The 19,154-nt window shown below is 32.5% G+C and overlaps 1 long non-coding RNA gene across 1 annotated transcript; it reads left to right on the forward strand.

Annotated features, from left to right (window-relative positions):
• Positions 1 to 768: 768 nt before the first annotated feature.
• On the forward strand, positions 769 to 16,253 carry LOC144373890 (uncharacterized). The gene is made up of 4 exons (XR_013433459.1): positions 769 to 851; positions 8,513 to 8,566; positions 8,884 to 8,938; positions 16,184 to 16,253. It is a non-coding gene; the product is annotated as an uncharacterized LOC144373890 (long non-coding RNA).
• The last annotated feature ends 2,901 nt before the right edge of the window (positions 16,254 to 19,154 follow it).

Here is a 19,154-nt window from a genome sequence, read left to right on the forward strand (position 1 = left end):
CTTTTCATGTGTTTATTGGCCATTTTTATATCTTGTTTAGAAATATGTCTAATCAAATACTGTGTCTAAAATAGGTCTTTTTTTCCCCTCTTTCTTCATAAGAGTAAATTTTTGCCTTTTACTGTCTCAGAAATAGCTTTGGATCTTCACTGTTGAGCTTGGACTAGCATCATAAATTCATCCTGGAAAACTCACTCAAGGCCTACCTGCCATTTTTAGATATGATGATAACTGAGCAAGCAGTATTTTCTGTTTTTGATTGGTGGACGGCTTTTCTTTATTTTCCATTAAAAATGTTTCAAAAGCATATTTTGATGGAGTTATTGTCATGGCTGTAATTTGGATTTGGGCAAATCTTATTGGGAGATTAATTATGACAGAATGATAACGTATCTATGGTTGATACTCTTATTGGTGCTCACTGGAAGTGTTAAAGTAGAATCTAGAAAACTATTTATTGGTTGTTTATAGAAGAAATTAGTGCATAATAAAGAAAGTTGAATTATGTGCTTTTTGAGATTCTTTGCAGCTTTAAGATTCTGAAATTTGTCCCAGTGAAATGGTATGAAAAGTATCTTATTGCATCATTATTTTGTACAAACTTTTTTTGTAAAAAGTTTGATTCTCAGGATAATGTAGATTTGCCTTGAAAATGTGTAATTACTTCAAAAACAGAATGAAGTATTACGTACTTTATTGTTTTTAAGAGATTTAATTTGTTTTACTTTGTTGCAGTTGAGATAGTTTGCTTTCAGTTCTTAAAAAAAATGTTTTCTTACAGATTAGCAAGACATCTACAAAAAAAGGCCCAAGCTCAACACAATAATTCTGAATTCACAGAAGAGCAAAAGGTACCATCAAATAATATCTAGATATATTCAATTCCAAATGAAATTGCTCTTGAGTCCATTAAGCAGAAAAATAAACAAAAAATTGTTATATTTAAGTAAAAAAAATCAGATTGATCATGCTTTGCCTAACATTAAGTGAACATTTATACAGATATATAACTTATCACTTAATGAATTTCTTTTCTTAACTATTTAGGTCTTATTTAACTCTAACGGAAGTCATCCACACTTTAGTTGAAAAGCATGGGTAACCCAAAGACTGGAGTTTGTTCCGAGTCACTTGGAAAAACAGAAGGATTGGGAATAAGTGCATTCCACCTCAATGCTTAACTCTGAATTTTCATAACTCTTTATGTATCACCTCTCAAAGCAAAAAAGAAAACACACACAAAACCCCCCAAACCAAAAAACAAATGGAAAAAAAATTAGGTCAAGTCAAGAACTTGGCATACAGACCTGTCAGCTAAATAAACATATAAGATTGCAAAATGTTTCACTACTGTTCTTTCTTCCTTGAATTAAAATTTTTGTATGTCAAGTTGATTCCCTGATAGAGATTATGTAAAAGGGAATACTTTAAAGTAACTTATTCTAAAAGAAGAGAAGAAATGGGAGGAAACAACTCCCATTTTCTCCTGGCTCAGAGTAAGTAGTGTTAAGTCAATTTTTAATCTTGTAGATAGTGAAAAATATGTGTTAGTCTTTTCTTCATCTCTTTTTTTGAATAAATTTTATTTTATTTTTATTTATTTATTTATTGGTTGTTCAAAACATTACAAAGCTCTTGACATTTCATATTTCATACATTAGATTCAAGTGGGTTATGAACTCCCATTTTTACCCCAAATACAGATTGCAGAATCACATTGGTTACACAGCCACAATTTTACATAATGCCCTATTAGTAACTGTTGTATTCTGCTACATTTCCTATCCTCTACTATCCCCCTTTTCCTCATCTCTTAAGAAAAGGCAGTGTGAAAACCCTGGTGACCTAATTCAGCCTTATTAATACTTTTCTTTTTTTGCACAAGGGGAAATGGGAGTAATTTTTTGCATAACTTTTTAATTAAACTTAAGCAAGTTTTTAATCCATAGGCCTGTGTTTATTGATTCTTAGTTACAGGAGTTTGGGGAGAAAAATCCCCCAGAGGGTTAGCCGTATTTCTTGCCCAAATATATTTGTATTTTTAAAATATTTAAAATCTACTTAAAAAATTATGTTACTACAATTTGAAAGGGTGTTTTTCTTTTTTCCTTAGTAAGTGCTAATATCCACAATAGATTTAAGAGACTTAGGATATTAGTCCTGGAAAATAATTATCACAAAGGAAATAGCTGATATGCTTAAGGAAAGGAACAAAGACTATACACTATCCCACTTCTGTAAGATTTGTGAAATCTATCTAGGAACTGATTAGGAAGTGATCAGCTGGCATCATTGAATTAAGACTTAAAATATCTAAATCTTGATGAATAGAATCTTAGATATCCAGGTACATAAATTAATAGTTAATAAAGTATGTTATGAATATGAAGACAATAAAAAATGTAAAAAAGTTTTAATGATCCCATATTTTAGTGACCTGTTTGCCTTCAATTAGTTAGATTTCTCCAGCATTTGTTGCTCAGGAGTAGAACATGTGAGCCACATGGCCTGAGATTAAAGTCTTTTGACCTCCTAAAACATTTTAAAATTACAAAACAAACAGGTTAATATCAAAAAATGAACCTTGTAAGTGATGAGGAAAAAATTAACTTTTTCTTTATTTTCTTTATTATTCTGAGACTAGAGTTGTTGTTGATAATGCTATTGATTCTTTAATTTATAGCTGTTCAGCTTGTCTTTGGTTATAAAGACCCCCAGATCTTGTACTCCAAAAGATCCAGGAGGCTGCAGGACCTAGAGGAGAGTGCTGAGACCTAGAGTCAGAAGACTTAAGTCTTGCATCCTGGCTTTGGCTCTGGGCCTGGTTTTCCTTATATAAGAAATGAGAGATTAGAGAACTCTTAAGTGACTTTAAAAGGTCTTTCCTTCCTAAAACTCCAGTGACCTCTACCTGTGAAGTGGTCTGTACCTCCTCCTTTCCTGGAAGCCTGATTTCTGAGGAACATATTATTTATAATACCTGCCCAGGAGGCATTTCTGGCTGCCAGGTGTAACTGCAGACAGAGCTGCAGTCTGTCTATTCCTTGGTCTTGGAGAAGGACCCCAAGTCATTCTGTTCTACCATATAAGGCAAGTTTTATGCATTTAAAGGTTTAAATTTCTGTGAAAATGCAAGTGAAATATTCACAACAGACAGAAACACTCATGTTGATGTATAGGCATTATATGATTGTTCCATAAGAAAAAAATTATCAAAGTCTTCAGTTAATAATGATTAGAAAAGAGAGGTCTTCAAGACATGTTTTAGGAAACACTGGCTCTTAAAAATTAATAGATTGTGTCTGTGTCTGTGTGTCTGTGTGTTGTGCTGAGAATGGAACCCAGGTCCTCATGCTAGGCAAACAAGCACTCTGCATATCAGTAAGCTACATCCCCAGCCCAATAGGCATTACTTGCACACAGTTTGTGACTTCTCTGGACTTTTAATATTCTAATGTGTATGTTGGATATTTTAAAGAGTTTGGTTGTACAGTATTTTAAAAATTATTTGCTTTTGAAAAGCTCCCCTCCTTTCTTTACAGAATATTTCATTGGATCTAGTGTTCTAAAGAACATAATACAGGAAATTTTGACACATACTGTTAGATCTGCATTAAATACTATGCCTATACATAAGCTGGAGAGAAAACTGAATAATATTTTTCTCCAAAAAGGAAAATAGAAAATGCTTTTAACCTTATTCTTTGCAAAAATATTGTTGTATTTTGAGTTATATTTCTTATGCTTATACTATTTCATGTATTGATAGCAGTGACAAGTTATATAATTATGCCAACCATTCAGTAGTTAGTGGAACTTTGAAAAATGTTTTTGGTTTTTAAAAACTAATCTTATTACTAAAGTGCTTTCTTTATGAAACTTTTTGCTGTCTAGTTCACAGTGAGCTCTCAAATATATTTGATGAATAAATGTTTTATTGGACCTATTATTGATATTTACTTTATATTTATTAAAATAAATCCTAATTTTTAAGAGAATAACATATTTTTCCAATATTTATTTTATATCTAAAGAATTCTAAAGCAGAACTACTAATCTGTCTAAGCCATATTAATTGGTGATAGAATAAAAACTTCACATTTATTTCCTATTTTTAATATTCTCAAAGATTTCTAGTTAAAACAAGAGTTTATGATTCTTACTTGATCCTCTCTCACGATTAGTTCACTTAGTTTCATTTCAGTTTTCAATAGTTTTGTCGTTATAACAAGTGGGTTTAGTGGCCAACAAAAAGCTGCCAAAAGCTTTCATTCCATGGAATTCCCTACTTTGGTGTTGTAGATTTTCTCATGTAAGTTTCTGGACAAAATAGAACATCCTATCTCATGACACTTAGAAAGTTTTTTCCTATTTTGAATCAAACTTGGTGGTAATGAGAATCCCAGAAATATATACTTGTTTTATGTTTTATCGATTCCACCTTTCTACTTCCACTTTCTCTCTACCCCAGTGTTTTCTCTCCCCCAACAGCTAGATGGAAGATGAGTGGCTGCTTTTAAATATTTAAAAGATAAGTCTGGATTAAGTAAGACTGTACTGAATTATGTTTATTTTTAAACTCATTTTATTCATTACATAAATTGAATACATTTTAGCAAAATTAATTTAGCTCATTAATTGTCCATTTTTATTCCATGTTTACCTTTAACTGATCTTTAGAGCTCTCAATTTTCTTAGCAATGACAAACTAAAGTAGCTAATACTCTAAAAATGATACTGTTTTCTGTTTCTTATCATATTAGGTATGAGCAATTAATTTGAATAAAATGCTAGTGATTTAAGTCTTTCTAAAAATCAAACATCACTTCAGTGCTTGGTTTAATGTACATTAATTAAAGTAGTCAATACTTATACTCTGGCATATGTGAACTTGTGCTTCTTTATTACTTTTCTGAACTGTTCATTTTAAGGAAGGTGACACTGTTTCAGTAGCAAGCACTTGATTTTTGACATCAATAAATTCTACATGTTTTAAAAGTTATTGCCACAGCTGAAATAATAGTGTTTCACTTATTTTTTAATACTGAAGCTGGGTGTGGTCCCTTAAAATAGTTATGAATAAGGCCGGTTGGTATTTTGCCATAGTTCAGTACATTTATATATAAAAAGCTATTGCCTTTGCTTAACTTAAAGAAATGTTTAAGTGATAATAGTTTGTTAGTGGTCTCTTATTGTTCAGCTACAACATTTTTATCTTAAATGTTTGAAGTGTGAAATAAAATGGATTTTAAAGTCAAGAAGGAAAAAAGCTAACTACAATTTTGAAGATTAGCCCATTGATACATCTCAATACAAGCAAAATTCTTTTATAAATCAGTTTTGAAAGAATATAGTAAGTCATATATAAATGGAATTGATGGAAGTGTGTGGTTTTATTGAATATCTTGTGTGTTGTATAGAAGGCATTGATGACTGGGACAAATTACTTAACCTGCCTGTACTTCAGTTTTCACACCGGTAAAATGATCACAGCTAATTCAGAGTTGGGGAGGATTAATTAAATTAATGTTTATCAATCATTTAGGAGAGCCTATAAGTAAGTGCTCATTAGTTATTAATAAGTGGTTAATAATTAATAGTATTTGTTATTAATAAATTATTTGATTATTATATTTATACTTAATTATTTACTAGTTTTGCTGGAGTTGAGTGGTATATTGAACAATAATGATTGGAGATATTAGACTTTATGTAGAAAAGATTGCTTACTGCTGGTTTCTATACATAGCTATTTAAGAGGATGAATAAACTTGAGTATTTTGCAAACTATGTATAAACATAATTTTCAAATGTAATCTCTTTTCAGATTAAAATTGCATATTTTCTAAGATTTTATATTGAAATTTTAAAAAGATTATGGAGATAATTAAATATTATTACTTGTGTGTCTGAGAGGCATATCTTGCTCAATAATAAGTTTTTCTGTGAGTTGCTATCCTAGCTGTTTGTTGAAGATTCAGTAATTGAAGAATGTCCACTAGCCTAAGCACCAGAGGCCAGGACAATACTGTTACTTCCCTTTACTCCTCTTTTACCTTTCAAAGAACATTAACCAAACACAAAATCACCAAATCCCCAATTTACTAAACTTTTTGTAAGTCATACAGAAAATACATTCAGAAAAACATGTCAGTTTTTTTCCAAAATATGTCATTTTGTAAGCATTGTAAATGTTTACATTGTAAATGTTACACAGTTCTTTGCTTTTATTATCTAGACTTATTCCTAAACACATTTCAGAAATATCTTTTTTGGAAGGACCTAGAAGTCTCAGTGGCATTGTTCAGCTGCCTGCCCTGATAATTTCTTTTATGATTCTCATGAATCTCCCCTTTTCATGTCCACCTTAGCTATTCATATTCTTATTCTGAATATTGTTTAGACAGTTTAAAATAACTTAAATGATTTTTCCTTCAGTTTTTCCCCTTTCCTTTAAATTATGTATGCATTGCATACCTGTATCACAACAGTCAAGGGGTTTTTTGTTTGTTTTTTAGAAAGTATCACTGTGTTGCCCACACCGGCCTTAAACTCTTAGGCTCCTGCCTTAGCCTTCCCAGTAGGTGGTACACGTAACTATGCCCAGCTCACAGCAGTGTTCTTAAGGGCATGTCAGTTAAAAAAAAATAAAAACAAAAACACACTTCTATGTAACTTATTGTTAAAGAAATCCTAGATTCCTCAGCAAGGAGTTTGTGAAAGGTCCATTTCAGAATGACTATGCCCTACTTCACTTTACTTTTCACACCCATCCCTCTGCTTTCAGTTCGGGATTTTAAGTAATTGAACCTTGACAATTTTCCAAACTCTTTGATTTGGAAATCCTCCCTAGTCTTTGGGACTGGATTCCTAATATAGATCATGTTCTTTTCCTTTAGGACATAAAAGGAACTTATTTTGCTGAAGCTTATAGATTGAATGTCTCTCTTTTTAATATAGTGATTTGATATATGTTTTATCACACATAATAGAACATGAGCATATTAAAAGCAAGGACTGTACCCTATCACATGTGTTTTATAGCTTATTTTATAAAACAGATTGACTGTAAAATTTGCACCATTCATCACAAATACTAATTTTGTTAATATTGCCTACGTTTTTATACAAGTCAGAATTGAGCTTAAATCAGAATTAAATTAGACCATTGTGCTATCTTTCAGATATATTTTAGTAAATTTCAGGCTTTATGAGAAGATGGTTGGAAGGGAAGATGTCAAAACTCTCTTTTCATTGCCCTCCCCCTTTTTAATTTTCTGTTTTCTTTTTTTAAAGTTAGTATTTTGTGGCTAGAATTGTAGCTCAGTGGTAGAGTTCTTGCTTGCCCAGCATGTGTGAGGCACTGGGTTCAATCCTCAGCACCACATAAAAACAAATTAATAAAATAAAGGTATTATGTCCATCTACAGCTAAAAAAAGCTATTTTAAAAAATAAATAGTCAATATTTTAACTTACAGATAACAAAGATAGTACATATAAATGGGGTAACATGTTTTGATACATGTATATATTGTGTTATATTTAAATCCAGTTAACATTTTCTACTCACATATCATTTCTTATGTTTAAAAACTTACAAATTTTTTTCTTTTTTCTTTTGAAATGTAGGATGCATTTATTTATCCCCCCACTCACCCCTACTGTCTCCAACCACTGGTAACTACCATTATACTTTTAGCTTCTATGAAATCAGCTTTTTTGTATTCCACATGAATAAGATTTTGTGGGTCTTGTCTCTGTGCCTGGCTTACTTCATTAATATAATGATCTTGTTCCATCGTGTTGTTGCAAAGGATAGGATTTCTTTATTTTTATGACTGAATAGTATTCCATTGTGTATATATAACACTTTTTTTATCCACTTATCAGTTGATGGACTCTTAGGTTTCCATTTCTTGGCTAATAAGAATAGTGCTGCTATGAATATGGGAGTGCAGGTGTCTCTGCAGCTTACTGATTTCCTTTCCTTTGGCCATATATCCTGGAGTGGAATTGTTGGATCATATCACAGTTCAATTTTAATCTTTTGAGGAACCTCCACACTGCTTTTCATAATGGCTATCTTTGTTGCCCTTTAAATCATATCTAGACCTATCACCAAACCAAAATTGATTTAGAATTGGTTGTGGCATATTAGTTTAGAATAGAATATATACTCATCTCTCTCCCACTTCTCAGCCCTTTGTCTTCTGATTCTCTTCTCTAAAATCTGCAAGGTGCTAGAAAAGGAATAATAATTTATTTAAAGAAGTATAGATCTCTTTTGTAAAGTTTTTTTAAATTGTAGATGGACACTATATCTTTGTTTCATTTATTTTTTTTTTAATGTGGTACTGAGGATCGAGCCCAGTGCCTCACACATGTGAAGCAAGTGTTCAATCACTGAGCTAAAATCCCAGTCCCTATAGATCTCTTATAAATAAAAATTCTTGATTTTAGTAACTGACAGTTAAAATTATCTTGGGATTTATAGCATTTTTTGCCCTACAGAAAACCATAGGCAAAATTGCAACATGCTTGGAATTGCAAAGCGCAGCTTTACAGGTAAATGGATTTTTTAAATGAATTATTCTAAATTGTTCTGATAAGATATTAGACATTCATGCCCAAAGTAATATTATCTCAGAAGGGTTTTATAACAATTGGAATTGATCTGCTGAACTCACACTTAAATGATTTAGTTCATACTTTGTAAACGGTAGAAATAAAAGATATGATTCTAATTTTTTCTGTTTCTATTAGCTTGAATATTCCAAAAATCAAAAATATTCCAAAAATATTTTATTCTTGCCATTTAAAAGACATAGGGTGCAGTGAAATCTTTGTAATGAAAAGATATAATATGCATATTTTAAATTTAGTCCACACAGTCCCAGGAAGAATTTAAACTGGAGGACCTCAAGAAGCTAGAACCAAGTAAGTTTTGTTTTATATTTTTTAGTGATATTCCTATAGGAAGAGAGTTTTATCTGTTGTGAATATTAAGATTGTTTAGCACAGAAAGTGATTGGATTTATTTCTCTTATTTTTTGGTGCTTTTAAAATTCCTACAATATTTGTATTTTTAATTACCATTTGGATTTAATCTTTATTATAGAATATATATGTTGTACTTCATCTAAATATCCAAATTAACCTTTAATTTGTCTTAATGGCTTTAATAAGATTATAATTATTTTGATAAACATTTTCAGTAGAGTCCAGTAGAGAATATAAGGTTACAGTCATTAATGCCCATTCACATTACATGTTATTGAAAACTACAGTCTGAATGTTGGGAATGCATTACAAAGTGTTTTTTTGTTGTCTCCATTTTTTTCCCTTCTTCAAAATTTTAAAAAGTAAACAATTCCTTCAGTTATCTTGTTGGTTAGGATATTCCCAAATAAAGCCTTTCTGCTGTTTCAAATGATTGCTCTCTTAGAACTGTCTGCAGTATGGGCAAAGGCACAGTGTGAATAACTGAATGAATGTAAGTTAATGTAGCCTTTTTAAAAAACATTTTTAGTTGTAGACAGATACAATACCTTTATTTTATTTATTTGTTTTTATGTGGTGTTGAGGATCGAATCCAGTACCTCACACATGCAAGGCAAATGCTCTACCAACTGAACTATAACCCAGCTCCTGTACTCTTTTTTTATTGAGATAAGATTGCACATCTCAGTGCATTTATGTGACTAGGGAATAGTAGATTTTATTTATCCAACTAAGTAAGATTTTTAAGTAGGGAATCATAAAATCAAAGCATTTTCAAACAGAAAGGAGTCTCAGACTTGTGATCACATTCTCTATTGAGGAAAGAAATGAAATGATTTGTTTGTCCTTTTTCACTTCAATCTCCAGTAACTGAGCCGGGCCTAAATCTCAGAACATTTGTCAGTGTATCTCAGTTCACACTAGTGCAATCCTTTTAATGTAAACATGCTTTGAGTAAGAGGTAAAAAATTAATTTAAGAACTAAAGAGAGCCTTGCACAGTGGCGCATGCCTGTAATCACAGCTGCTCGGGAGGCTGAGGCAGAAGGATATCAAATTCAAAGCCAACCCTAGCAAAGCAAGGCACTAAGCAACTTAGTGAGACCCTGTCTCTAAATAAAATACCAAATAGGGCTGGGGATGTGGCTCAGTGGTCAAGTGCCCCTGAGTTTAATCCTAGTACCCCTGCCAAAAAAGAACTAAATAGAATGTTCCTATAAATTCCACAAAATGCCAATATCTAATTCATTATAGCAATTCTAACAAAGACATATATTATTGAGATAGCTGAAATGTGATTGTATTGCAGATCCAGGATAGAAAAGGATTCTCAGAGTATACTGAAGGGGATCTGATTTTCTGTTGTTTGGGTTGGAAAAGAGAAGTTAACAACAACAACAGACAACAACAAAGGAATGCATAGCGGATTTGTTGTGATTCTGGTGGCTTTTCCATAGTTTCAGATGATCATATTTCATTTCTTCAGAACACCATCCTTCTGAATATGGCAAGAATTCTGTCATTTTAATAGTTTTGGTTTCTTTATGTAATCCAGATCATAAAGTTTTCTTTTCTTTGTGGTTCTGGGGATCAAACCCATGACCTCACACATGCTAGGCAAGTATTTCACCACTGAGCTACATCTCCAGCCCTAGATCATAAGAGTTGGAGATGTTATAAGAGACACAACTTATATTCATAAATAGTTCTTATGCCTATATCCAATGTATATAAGGATACTAATCAATGTAATATTTCTCACAAATTTTGGGAGTTTTTTGTACCTAAAACTTTATTTCTCAAAAGCATTAATAAATACTTTGTATAAGATTGAGATATAATTTATATAAAGCACAATTCACCAATTTAACATATCATTCAATTTTTTTAGTAAATTGGAAGAGTTATGCAGACATCACCACAATCAATTTTAGGACATTTTCATCACCACAAGAAGAAACCCTATTCCCATGAGCAGTCATTCACTTCTTGCCATCCCCCTAAAATCCCTTCCAATTCCCAGCCCTAGAAAACCATTAGTTTGATTTCTGTCTATAAATTGTCCTATTGTAGACATTTTATTTAAATGGACTCATATGATATATGATCTTTTATGACTGGCTACATATAAGATTATTTTGAGAAAAACACATTGATGGCTTTAAATAAAAGATTGCAACAGTTGTTTATACGGTGGTTCTACTGAAAATTATGTTTGTGTGTGAGTGTGTGTGTGTGTGTGTGTGTGTGTGTGTGTGTGAGAGAGAGAGAGAGAGAGAGAGAGAGAGAGAGAGAGAGAGAGAGAGATGATGCAGGGGATTGAACCAAGGGCTTTGGGCATGTTAGACAAGTGCTTTACCATAAACTATGTCACCAGCCCTCAGTTTTTTATGATAAAAATTATTAGGATTTTGGCTTCTTATTCAGTCACTATTTCCTATTAGTTGTTTGTTTCCAAACAAAATTTAAGAATCTTATAGATACACAGAGTGGCCGTAAAGACTGTGGATGTTTATTTCATATATTTATTATCTCTTCTCTTCCTCTGAGCATGCTCAAGTACTTCTATTGCCTCACAAGATCTTTCATTAATTGCCTTTTTTTTTTTAGAATAGCATCTATATGCTAAGCACTCGAATCCTCTCAGTAACATTCTGCTAAGGACAACACCGACACTAGCTTGTAAATCCCAGCAATGAGTTTTAGGGTCACCTGGATTGGTTCTTTCACTATGCTATTAGTAATACCTGTAGTGGTGCTGTACTACATCATTCCTAAGTACAGCTCTCCAGTTCAAATTCCTAAGAAATTATTGACCCATGTATTAGTCGAAGATCAGGTTAAAATCTATTACTTTTTTGGGTTTTTAAAAAAGATTTGGAATAGAAATGGAAAGAGTATTTTGGAGATTCACTTTATTATACTTTATATAATGTTTTTCATTTGTACTTTTCCCTTCTTGATAGTTATCTTTTTAGATGATTTTAATTTGCTGTTGCTTCTCAAAGAAACATAAGTGAGTATTCTGTATTTCAGTAGGGTAGACTCTGTAATTTGGAATTTATCCAAGCAGGGCACTTGTTGTGAGTAAATTATTGAGTTGGAATTAAATATTTTCTACAAATTGGTATTTAGTAATATTTCAGATTAAGTATACTTCTTCAAGCTTTCTTTTTAAAACGTTAAGCCTCTTCTAAGGAAAATAGTGAATTCTAACTTTTAATATTTTGAACTTAACTGGTTTCCTTTCTTTTAAAAAAAGTTTTTTTAAAAATTTAATGCATGTGTGTGGTGCTGGGGATCGAACCCAGGGCATTTCCCATATAAGGCAAATGCTCTACCACTGAGCTACATCACTAGCTCTTGGCTGGTTTATTAGGCTGATGTATTCTTTACTTGAACATTTTGAAATCTTTTAAATTCTGTCTGAAAATACTAAAACTATGATTGTGAAAGTCTGAGCCATTTTTTCTTATGTTAATTGCAGTAATGTACTGCTGCTTACTCAAGCATATCTCCCCACCACCACCCTGCAAAATTCCCTTCTGTTAAGCCACCCTTCAAGGCTTCACAGAAATTCCACCTCTCCCTGAAAGCTTTCTCTGCTGTCTCTATAGAGGTATAATTAAACTCTGCCTGCCTCCTCTCCTGTATAGAATCATTTTAACTATCCATTGTCAGATTCTCACATGTGTTATTTTCACTTGTATTTGTTTTAGTCCTCAAAGAGATTATGAATGGACTCTTCCCCCACCCCAGAGCCTATTGAATGCTTTAAGTGTAGTATGAACTTGGCAAGATTGTGTTGAGTTAAATAGATTTGAATGTTTTGAAGGAATCTTTTCCTATAATTTAAAAAATAACCTTTAAAAATTAAGGCAGCTGCCCATTTTCCTACCACAAAAATGAAACACGTCAGTCACCAAAAGCAAAATGCATTTTGATATTTGCCTGTGTGTCATCTTTTGAAGGTTAGCTTCAGGAGGTTGGTAGGTCTGTGCTCCAAGAGAAAGGCTGGGAGTGCTGAATTTTCCATGGTGGAGTAGCATCAGATGCCTGCCATGTAGTGATCCAAAGTGTGTAAGTCCTACCAAATCAGCCAATGAATCTCCAACCCATGACATGCTTCATACTTATGATAATGTCTTTTGTAAAATTCAAGCTCCTCTTGAGATCCTCCTAAGACATCATTGCTAGTATTGGTAGAAAGAAAACTCTATGTAAAGTTTAAGCTATTTTAAAAGAACAATAGAATCTGTTATTCCATAGTTGTTGAAAATGTAAACCTATAATACAGTTATAGAAAGTAAAACAGAATTTGTTTTAAAGCTATTTAAATTTGTTCTAAAGCTATTCACATAAATTAAATGTTTCATAGTACTTTAACTTGTAAAAATAATATAACAAAGCTATTATTCTAAAGCAAATACGTCCTCTTCAGAGCTTTGATACCAAAGAAATGAAAATACTATTTAATTATTCTGTTACAATACAAATGCAAGATAACCACTGAGCCACATCCCCAGCCCTATTTTGTATTTTATTTAGAGACAGGGTCTCACTGAGTTGCTTATGCCTCACTTTTGCTGAGGCCGGCTTTGAATTATTAATCCTCCTAAGCCTCTGGGATTACAGGTGTGCACTACCACACTCAGCCAAGATATTCTTAATAACCAAGATATTTTTCAACTTTTTTGTTTGTTTTTGACGTACTGGGGATTGAACCCAGGGGTGCTCTACCACTGAGCTATATTTCCAGTCCTTTTTATTTTTATTTTTTAAAATATTTTTAGTTGTAGATGGACACAATACCTTTATTTTATTTATTCATTTCATGTAATGCTAAGGATTGAACCCATTGCCACATGTGCAAGGCAAGCACTCTACCACTGAACTACAACCCCAGCCCTTTTATTGTTTTATTTTTATTTTGAGACAGGGTCTCCCTACGTTGCTTAGGCAGATGAACTTCTAGTCCTCCTGACTCAGGCTTTTGGTACCTGGGATTACAGACACATGCCACCATAACAGGATCAGCTTTTAAAAATTATTGTTATATACATTTTTAATGGTTGATTTTTTTGCTCATTTTATTAAACTCTTATTACAATATGATCATTTCTGTGTGTTTGTTTCTGATATGAGTGAGACATGATCTTTTTGTTACCTGCTCCCCATTCTTGGTATCTATTCCATTGTTGTGTAAGTGATCAATATTTATTAATATTACTTATTAATATTGAGTTGATTTAATAGTTTAGTAACAATGATCATGCAGAAGTATAGAAAAGATGTTCTTGTATTAAAAAATAAACAGTACTTCTTAGTGAGATAAGAAATATTAGGATTCTAGTCAACTAGATCAAAAAGGTCATGGAGAGAGTGAATGTCCATTTTAGATTTTCCCTTGCCATTTTGTATACATTTATTTAGGCTGTAATTCTCTCAATAGCCTGTAAAGGAAGTAGCATTCTTATTTTAGAACTGGGGAGATTAGAGTATTTATGTAAATGTTCAAGTTATTGTTGTAATTGTAGTGCTAGGTTTTGATTTAAACCTTCTACTTTGATCTCCTGCTGCTTCCCCTTTGCTTGTCAGACTTAAGTTCCCACAGTCCTTTCTGTGCCTTGAATAAGGCAAACTGTTTCCTACTTGGAACCTTTGTTGTTGCCCCAGCCTGTTCTTTAATACCTGGGAAGCCTTACGCTAGAGCCACTTATGGATGATTCCTCTCATCTCAGGTCTTGGCTCAAATGTCTTCTTACAGTTTAGTTTTGAAAGGCACCCTGTCTACCTTAGCTACTCCACCAAGTTCTCTCTGCTTTTACACAGCATCCTGTTTGTATCCTTCATACCACTAATCACATCTTACATTATCTTGTTTATTTGTTGGCATATTTATTGTCTACTTTTCCTTAGTAAGGTCTAAGGTCCAAATATGAGTTCTTGATTACTGTGTATCTTTAGCACCTAAAACAGTGATTGGAACATTGTGAGTACTCGGTATGCATTTGTTGAGAAGAAGAAAGAGATAAAGGATGAAGAAGAGCTAAAGGGAGAGAGAATAAGAGTGAGTAATGAGAATCTAGGTACAAGTTTCCAACTTCTTTCTCACTGGATGATTGACTCCTATTGGAATAAGTTATGTAATTACAACCTGTTCTTTTTGAATTTCCTTATTTAGGAACCCAATATGCCATACTCCTTTTAACTGAAATCTGCAAGACTCCAAAATTAAAGTCTGAGTAATTAGAGTAAAAACCATGGGTTGCCCAATTAATAATGCTAAATATTCACCTTGAAATAATTGCAGGTAGTCACTAGGAACCCATAAATTGGGAAATGAAACAATAAATTTCATAAAATACTTTTCCAGATACAGATAGAATTGTAGAACATGTGTCTGTAGGCTTACATGCCAGAAAGTAATCAACCAGGACACAAGAGGTGATAGCATTATGTTGTTTGATGACTTCCCTGCGGAGAAAGTCTGCTGTGTGTGTGTGTGTGTATGTGTATGTGTGTGTACACACGTGTAAATATATATATATATATGTATATATATATACATATATATATATACACAAACACACATATATATATATGCGCATGTATATATGTGTGCACACATATACAATAAATTTCATCATAAAAGGAATATTAGAATTATAACCTTGCTGCTACAAACCTTACCAGTGTGATAAGTATTGAGGGAAATCTATTTAGGATAAAGAATAAGATGTGATTATCTATTTCTCTTTAATTAGTCATCTTCAGTATCAATCTTTTAATTAAAATACTTCAGGAGAAGAGGTATTCTCTTTCACTGTACCCCATATCACCTAGAACTTTGTACATTGGAGAACTATTTTATGGTTCATTTTCTATGAGGGCTCTGAGACTTTCCTTGGAGATCTTACAGTACTCTGAAAATACTGGTACCTGCAGTCCACTATGGACATTTTTATTTTGCTAATACACTCAGTAGTCAATTGCAGAGTCTTAAAATGATAGTGAAGCTTGGAATTTAAAATACATATATTAATGTGTGCTTAATACACTATAAAATATGATTAAAAGTATCAATTTAAGATATAACATATAAGACTAACTAATATATAAGACTTACATAACATGTAAGACTAAGATATAAGACTAATGTTTGTCTATGTCTTTATTCTAGTCCTAAAAAATATTCTCACATATAATAAAGAATTTCCATTTGATGTTCAGCCTAGCCCATTAAGGTAAATAAATAAGCATCCATATTTTGTCTTCTGATTTTATTATCTATTTTATGCCTGTTTTTCAAATATTTCTGTATTTTTTCCCTATCAAATTTGATATTGGTGATATGACTGTTACCATTGGTAGCAATGAGATGATTGACATTGACATTTATATCAACATCAACCTAATAATCATCATCTTATCTGGGAAGTTAGTGGCTATGAGGGTTAGCTGGTGTATTAAGTGGAGTAGCTCACTAATTTTTCTGTCCTTTTTTATATAGGAGAATTTTAGCCCCTTGTGAGGAAGAGCATTTGGAATTTGAAGAAGATGAAGAAGAAGGTGGTGCTGGAGCAGGGTCTCCTAATTTTTTTCCTGCTAGAGTGCCTGGTGGGTACAAAAAAAATGTACATTATATAATTCAAGGTCAGGTGTTTGGAACTTACTTTTGTACTTGTTAGTGGCGGGTAAAACATCTCCAGGTTTGCCAATCTTAAGCAAATTATCATGGCCATTCTGTTAGCGGTAACTATCGGTTTATTGTGAAAGTATCTTACTATTTGTGTCAGGGATCCTCAAAACATCCCATGTTTAGTGATTGGCTAGGAAGACCCACAGGACTCAGCATATAGTTGTACTCACAGTTGTATTCTGAGTCATTACAACAAGAAAACACAAGAACAAAATCAGCAAAGGGTAAGGGCACACAGGCAAATTCCAGAGGAAACCAAACTTCTAAGAGTCCTCTTCCAGCAGAGTCAAATATGTACTTGATTCTCTCAACATTCTTTCACACCTGTGAAATGAAAAAATATTGTCTATTGGGGAAGCACTGTAGAGATTCAGTGCACAAGACACTTATTGGGGTTAGCGTGAACCAAAACTACAGACTCCAGGAAGAAAGCAAGTGTTCAGCACAAACCATATTGTTTGCATGGACGGTTTAGGCACAGTGATCTTCTTAACAGGGCATGATGGGAATCCTGCTGAAATCCAGGTTCCCAGATGCTAGCCATAGACCAACATTGTAAGTAGGCTTTCTAGAGTAACTGTTTGCTATGTTAATTCTTTTCTTTATATATCTAGCTGTTCTTTAAATAATCATATATGATTGTGAAACCTGGACCTGGAGGAATAGATACTAAACAGTTGCCCTTAACAGGGAAATAAAGAATACATAGCAAGTCCTTTTTATTTTTGGAAGATCTTGACAAGGTGGTAAAATACCCTAGTCAAGCACCCTGAGTAAATTATTTGCCTCTTCTACTTCTATACTTTCTTCTGTTCTTATACAGTGCACAGTTTTTACTTCTGATGAATTAGTTCATTTTTGGAAGTGTAGAAATAGCACTGTACTATTGTGATGCATTTTTTAAAAAGACTCTATGCTTTATGGTATAATTAAATATAATATACATATCATCCATAAAACTTCATAATTAAAGTCATATTCCAGTAATTTAAATACTCTTTGGTAGAAGACGTTTGAAATATAAACAGTATAGGCTTAGACCAATAAGATACCTGCGCTTTTGAGTCTAACATCTGCCAATCAGTAGTTAAGTAACTGTACTTAATTCTTTATAAAAGGAGATGTTGACAATGTCTAATTCATAGGGTTACAATGAAAATTAGGCACCACATACAAATCATTTGGCATTATACTTTTCATTGCTGGGGTAGTGGTGGCTACTGTATTTTCATTATCACCTATAAATGATGCTAACAGTCTTACACCATAGGATTATTAGAAAAATTCCAATCACTATAAAATGTTATTGTTGGTGTTTCTTTGGTACAAGGTAATTATTTCCAATCTGCTTGTCCTTATGAAGAAAGAGCTATATTTTACTTGTTATATTTGTAGGAAATTTCAAGATTGCTGAGATGATGAGGTAAATAAATTTGCTAAATTTTTTCTGCATTTTTTATTTCCTTTTAAAACCACATGCTGTAATTGAAATAGATTCCAGTTCTATAAATTTCTCGGTTTGGTTATTTGTTCACTAGTTATACTTCTGTAGCAAACAAGATCCTTAAAGCAGATGATGTAAGTCATGAAATGGACAGGTCTTTATGGGGTTCAGGTTGCTGAGTTGAAAAGAAACTCTGTAAATTAAGTCTATTTGCTATGAAAGATTAAGCCCAAAGTAATTAGATTTTTTTATTCTGATATAGCATTTTGGTATTTTATTTCAGAGATACAGAAAGCTCACTAAACCTTTCTATTTCCTGAATTATTTTCCTCAAAGTAAGAAAGAGTACATATAGTTCAATTGGCTATATTTGATTTTTGATCATATTTTCCAGGGCCTGTGTCATTATAAAATTGAAAATATCATTGAAGGACAATTTGACCTTTAACTTAATTGTAGAATGGGAAAAAAATTGTTATACTGTGTACATCCGAGATTTCATTCGTGATAAGGCTGTTGTGTCTACATTATCATGGCAGGGTGATTCTAAGAATTATAACATTTTTATTACCTTTATTTTATGTAATTTATATAATTGTAAGTTTGTTTTCCTTTTTTTTTTTTGGTACTGAAGATTTAACACAGGGGTACTTTACCAGTGAGCCACATCCTCAGCCCTTTTTATTTTTTATTTTGAGACAGGACCTCACTTAGTTGCTGAGATTAGTCTTAAACTTGGGATCCTCCTGCCTCAGCCTCCCAAGTCACCTGGATTCCAGGCTTGTGCTATAGCATCTAGCTTATTGTGATCTTTTTAAAAAAAGATTTATTAAGGTGTCCCTTACATATATAAAAGACATCTTTTTTAGTGTACAGCTTTATGAGTTTTGACAAACACACATGGTAAACACTACTACTGTTAAGCTAATGAGATGAAGTATAATATATGAATATGGTATGATCAAGAGTAGTTTATTCCCATTTAAAATCAAAAATGGATTTTTTATC

The sequence above is a fragment of the Ictidomys tridecemlineatus genome, unplaced genomic scaffold, assembly GCF_052094955.1.
Source record: "Ictidomys tridecemlineatus isolate mIctTri1 unplaced genomic scaffold, mIctTri1.hap1 Scaffold_52, whole genome shotgun sequence".
In the NCBI taxonomy this organism is placed as follows: domain Eukaryota; kingdom Metazoa; phylum Chordata; class Mammalia; order Rodentia; family Sciuridae; genus Ictidomys; species Ictidomys tridecemlineatus.